Genomic DNA, 6,866 nt, shown 5'->3' on the forward strand with positions numbered 1-6,866 from the left:
CATGTAGAAATGTACATACCTTGCATACAGACTGGAAAGGAACATTAAAGAAATAGAATAGAGTACAGCATAGACATGGGCAGCTCACTATTCAGGATTTAAGGAAAACTAATTATAGACCAGATATCCAGATTACGTCCTGATGTGCAAATACAGCATCATAATTCAGAAAGTTCTCATAAGATATTTAGGGCTTACAGGAGAATAGACATTATTGAAAAACAGAATAACAAATCATGACTGGTCTTAAACCATGATGTTTTTTGAAAATCAGTCATTACAATTTAAGAGTATCTACTATCACATAGACAATGTAGACTCATGATCTTTAACCAAAATTAATAATTTTCTTTGTCATGCATATAATCAAAGTTTTTAAATTGTCAGATAATTAAGCCATAGATAAACTAGCATTAGAACTTTGGGTATAAAAGACTAAAGTTATGCTATCAATAGTTTAATGTTAATCCACGGTCACAGACTTTGTTTTCCATGAAGACTTCACAATCAAGGCTAATAAACTACTGAATGATATTCTAATAACCATAAAGAATTATACTTTAGTTTTTATTTTAAAATAGATTTGTCTCACATAATTCATCCTGAAAACATTTTCCCCTCACTCTAACCCTACCAATTCTTCACCATCTGATCTCCCTTCCAGTTCCACTCACTTGTGGTCTTTCATTAGAAAATATACTAATGGATTCTACTGTAAAAGCTAAAATAGAATAAACTATGATAAAACAAAAACTAATACACCAAAATAAGACAAAACAAACAGAAGTAAATGAGTGCAAGAAAAGGCAGGAGAAAAAAAAACTATAAATTAAGAACCCCACACATGTTTACGCTCAGGAATCCCATAAAAATACTGAAAAAAGAAGCTATAAAACATGTATGCAAAGGACCTATAGGGTAAAAAGATAGAAGAACATATTCAATTATAAATAAAATAAAACAGTAAAATAAATAAAAATAATAATAAAAATTCTAAAAGAATGTTAGACATACTTTGTCAGAAAGATAGATACAGTTTTGAAAACATTCCAGCAGTCTGTATCATTTTACTGGAGAAATGAGGCCACTGATTTTAAGAGATATCAATGAATGGTGTTTGTTGTTGTTATGGTGATGGCAGTAGTAGTAGTAGTAGTAGTAGTAGTAGTAGTAGTACTAGTAGTAGTATGTTTGTGTGTGTCTGTGTGTTTGTGCTCTTCTATTTTGACGGTTGGGGATTTTTTATTACTTATGCTTTCATGGGTGTGGTTAAACTTTTTGGTTGGAGCTTTTCTTCTAGCTCTATTTTCATTTACAAATCTTTATCTGTTTTGTTCATTTTTTCCACTGTTTGTGCACTGGGGGTGGGGAGGTGTCTGTTTTTAAACCAAACCTCAATTACCAATCTTCAGTGTCTACAAAATATGGACCCTTTCTGTCTAAATCTGACATCATGTAAAATATCATATCCCAAAACTATGAGGATCTTCTAAATTTACATGGTTTCATGGGTATTCTAATTTTAGAAGGGACAAAGTTGTATGCTAGAATCAATAACACATTTTTAACATTCTATGAAGATAGTTGATAGATTTAAAGTGAAAAGTGATAAACTCATGTAACACCTTTCACACACATTTTATAAGTGAACATGATAGACAACGGGCTTATATTCTAGAAAAATGAAACTAATTATGAATATAATTTCTATGTCATTTCTCAGAAGGTATTAAGGAAGCATGCATAGGGGATGCCCCTTTAAGATCACAGAACATAGCATGAACAAACATAGTACTATGTTTGTGAGTTGATAAAAAGGATCTAAGGCAAATTGTCCTTCACACCAGAGATAATTAATGACATAGGAAGCAATAAGACAGTTGTCTTAAGTAGGATGCTTCAGTCTATCAAAGAGAGAAAAGTGTTACAGAACACTCTTATAGCATTCTCAAAACTCTATACTCAATGACTACTGGTTCAGAGAAGAAATAAATTAAAAAATTAAAGACTTTCTAGAATTTAATGAAGATGAAGGCATAACATACCCAAATTTATGAGACACAAAGAAAGCAGTTCTAAGAAGAAAGTTCATAGCACTAAGTGCCTCCATAAAGAAATTGGAGAGATCTAATACCAGTAATTTAAAAGCATTTTTAAAAGCTCTATAACATTAAAATGCTAGCCAACAAAATCCAAAAACACATTGAAAAATCATCTACCATAATCAAATAGATTTCATCCCAGGGACTCAGGGGTGGTTCAATCTACAAAAAATTAATCAACCCTAATCCTACCCCATAAACAAAAGGAAGAAAAAAATCCCACATAATCATTTCATTAGATGCTGAAAATCCTTTGACAAAATCCAACAACACTTTATGTTAGAGAGATCAGGAATACTAGGTGCATAACATAAAAAAGCAACATACAACAAGCCAATAGCCAACATCAAATTAAATGGAGAGAAACTTAGATCAGTTCTGCTAAAGTTAGGAACAAGACTAGCCCCACCTCCCCAACATAATTCTTGAAGTTCTAGCTAGAGCAATAAGACAACTGAAAGAGATCAAGGGGATACAAATTGGAAAAGTAAACATCAAATTATTACTATTTGCAGATGATATGATAGTATGCATAAGTGACCTCAAAAATTCTACCAGAGAACTCCTATAACTGAGAAACAACTCAAGAAGGTGGCTGCATGTAGAAATGATTCAAACAAATCAGTAGCCCTTCTTTATACAAATGATAAATTGGCTGAGAAATCAGTAAAACAACACCCTTCACAGCAGCCACAAGTAGTATAAAATATCTTGGTGTAACTCTAAACAAGCAAGTGGAAGATCTATATGACAAGAATTTCAAGTTTATGAAGAAAGGAATTGAGAAAAATATCAGAAGATGGAATGATCTCCCATGCTCATGGATCAGTAGGATTCACATAGTAAAAAATGCCATATTACTAAAAACAATCTACAGATTCAATGAAATTACAATAAAAATTTCAGCACAATTCTTTACAGTCCACAAAGGAACAAGTTTAGAGTTCATATAGAAAAACAAAAAGCCCAGGATAGCTAAAATAATCCTGTACAACGAACAAACTTATGGAGGTATCACCACTCCAGATCTCAAACTATACTACTGAGCAATAGTAATAAAAACCACATGGTATTGATATAATCAGTGGAATCAACTGAAGATCAATAAATACACTCACATACCTATGGATACTTGATATTTGACAGAGTCAAAACTATACAATGGAAAAAAGAAAGCATCCCTAAGAAATGGTGTTGGTCTTGAACTCATTAACACAGGATACAAATTCCTATACAGGACACCAATAGCTCAGGCATGCAAATCAACAATTAATAAATAGGACTTCATGAAACTGAAATACTTTTGCAAGGCTAAGAACAATGTTCATTAAAAAAAAGTGGGCAAAAATCTTCACCAACTCTGCATGTGACACAGGACTAGTATCAAAATACTAGTGAAGAACTCAAAAAAAACCTCAAGAAATTAGACACCATGAAACCAAGTAACCCAATTAAAAATGCTGTACATAGCTAAACAGAATTCTCACCAATGAAATATCTTAAAGAATTGTTTAACGTCCTTAGTAAGGGAAACTAATATCAAAATAGTTCTGAGATTCCACCTTATGCCATCAAAGTGGCTAAGATCAAAAACTCAAGTAACAGCATCTGCTGGTGAGGGTGTATAACAAGCAGAGCACTCTCCTCCATTGCTGGTGGGAGTGAAAAATTCTACAACCACTTTGGAAATCAATTTGCCAATTTCTCAGAAAATTGGTAATAGTTCTACCCCATACCATAACTCAGTCGAGTTAGACCACTCCTGGGCATGTATCTTAAAGATACCCCACTATAAGATAAGGAAACTTGGTCAACTATGTTCATAGTTGCTTTTCTCATAACTGGAATTCAGAAACAATCTAGATGCCCCTTAATTGAAGAATGGACAAAGAATATGTGGTACATCTACACATAGATCATTATTCAACTATTAAAAACAAATACTACAGGGAATGTGCAGGCAAATGGATGAAACTAGAAAATATCATCCTGTTTGAGATAACCCAAACCCAGAAAGATATGCATGGTATGTACTCACTTATAAGTGGATATTAGCAATAAAGTGCAGGACAACCATACATACCACAATCTACAAACACAAAGAAATTGTGTAATAAGGAGGGTCCAAGGAAGGATGTAGTAATCTCACTCAGAAGGGAAAACAAAATAGTCATTGGTGGTGGATGGAGGGATGGAACTACATGAAAGAGGGGGTGAGGAGGGGATCAAAGGTGGAGATAAGGTGTGGGGAGAGAGAGAGGAGTGAGAGCATCAATCGATGGGGTGGGGGCATCTTTGGGAGTATCTGGAGACCTGGGACTGGGGATGTCTATTGCAGTGACTCCTAGCAGTGGGGGATATGGAGACTAAAGTAGCTACCTCCTGTAGCCAGGTGAAATTTCCAGTGGAGGCAGGGGGCATCAACCCACCCACAAAACCTTCACCCCCAAATTTTTATTGCCTACAAAAAGGGCAGGGACAAAAAGGGAACAAGATTGAGGGAAGAGCCAGTCAATGACTGGCCCAAACTGAGACACATTCCAAGTAAGATAGCTAATCCCTGACACTATCAATGTTACTCTGCTATGCTTGCAGACAGGAGCCTAGCATAATTGTCTCCTGAGAGGCTTCATCCAGCAGCTGATAGAGACAGATGCAGACACCCACAGTCAAACATCAGGCAGTGCTCAGGGAGTCTGGTGGAACAGTGAGGGATAGAATTATCCCTCCAGTGGGCTGGAGGGGTCAAGAATACCACAGAAGACATACAGAGTCTACTATCTTGGGCCCTTTGGGGCTCACAGAGACTCAACCATCAACCAAAGAGTGTGCTGGACCTATGCCACTTACACATTTGTAGCAGATGTGCAGAGGTGCAGCTTGGCCTTCATGTGAGCTTTCTAATAATTGAAGCTGAGGTTGTCTCTGATTTGGCTGCCTGCCATTGGATCTCCTTCCCCTAGCTGGGCTGCCTAGGTGGGCCTCAGTGGGAGAAGATACTTTTAGGCCTATTGCGACTGTATGTCTCAAGGCAAGTATACAAGGAGGGCTTCCCCCTTCTCTGAGAAGAAGGGAAACGGTTAATGTGGGGAAGGATTTGTAAGGGTGGGACTGGTTGGTGAGGAGGGACATGGGTGGGAGAAGCCAATATCGAGATATAAATTGAAAAAAAAAAAAAAAAGGCTTCTGACGAAGATAGAGGTCCTGAACCACAACTAAGGCAAACTTGGTTAATATGTGATTGCTGCCAAGAGATCTCTGCCAGTCTGCTTCAGATTCTGGGATAAGACGGACAGGGCAGATGGTTGAGAACTGCAAGGGGCAGACCCAAGGCTTAAGTGGACCCAGACCACAGAGGCTCTTTTAAGTAGTGTCTAGAGACCCTGAGCTTCCATAATGAGAAGAGCTCTGCTGTGTTCTTTATCTACTAGCCTCTCCACTCATGGACAAAAATATTTTTTCATGAACCTTAAAGAATAAAAAGTATGGGATTTTTTTTAAAAAATTTCATTTTCCATGACTGTAGCAGTGCTTTACCTTTTGCATTTTCTCCTTGTATCCAGGGTGTAATTTCTCAGCACATAAAATTGAATTCTCTGCATTAAATTTAATTGACTTAATTTCGCAGATACTTAATTCCTTTAGTAATTGCAAGGTGCTTTACTCCCATTCTGAATTTCTGATCCCTCCTCCATTTGTTCTCTGGAGTTCATCAATAAAATGGACTGCTAAGTGGCTTTCACAGTATCTACCTAAACAGGAGATTTTGAAAATTCATGTGCCTCAAAGTGCAGTTGGTGTTCCACGTGTGGAAATTTGAATCATGATTAAAGCCACCATCTGATTGATATCAGTAATGTCCTGTTAATTAGGGGATCTGACAGTTTAAAAGATATTTGGTCTATGTGATGGCATTAAGCTGAAATGTTTCACTAACTTTATTCTCGACACCTTTAACAACATGTGTTTAGTTGAAACAGTATATATTCCAGATCCTGAATATGTTCAAGTGTGAAAAATGTGACATAACCCACATTTTTTGAAGGAGAGCTGCGGAAATGTAGTGTGTGTGTGTGTGTGTGTGTGTGTGTGTGTGTGTGTATGTGTATAATGTGTATAATTGTGTGTGTATATGAGTATGTAGGCACATGTCATGGTGTATGTTTGGAGGTCAGAGGAAAACTTATGATCTCATTCTTGATCTTATACCTTAAGAAAATATCTTTTTGTTTTGCTTTTTGTCTGTGATGATCTCTCTCAGGCTAACTTACCCATGGACATAGGGTATTCTCCTGTTTTTATCTCCCATTTCCCTGTAAGAGTATAAGGATTATTTATCTGTACTTCCATTCAAGTTTTTATCTGGGTTTTGAGCCTCTAACTCAGATCCCAGTGGTTTCACATCAAATGCTTTAACTGCTGAAATATTTATTCATTCCCTATTTAGTCTTATCACATTTGTTTTAATTCTAGATAGGCAACTTAATATTTCTAAAACTGGAAATGCTATAGAATATATCAAGATAAATTTATAAGTATTTTCATTTAATATGAAATTTGTATTTCATAATTAATTCACACATGTCATAAGATCCTGTTCTTTGTTTATTTGAAAAATCATTACTTATAAAATGAAAAGGTTCTATGCCTCAGTGTAGGGGAATGCCAGGGCCAGGAAGCAGGAGAGGGTCGGGTAATGAGCAGGGGAGGGGGAGGGGGAGGGAACAGGGGTTTGTTTTTGTTTTATTTTATATTTCTTTTTTT

Source organism: Mastomys coucha, unplaced genomic scaffold (genome assembly GCF_008632895.1).
Source record: "Mastomys coucha isolate ucsf_1 unplaced genomic scaffold, UCSF_Mcou_1 pScaffold13, whole genome shotgun sequence".
NCBI lineage: Eukaryota > Metazoa > Chordata > Mammalia > Rodentia > Muridae > Mastomys > Mastomys coucha.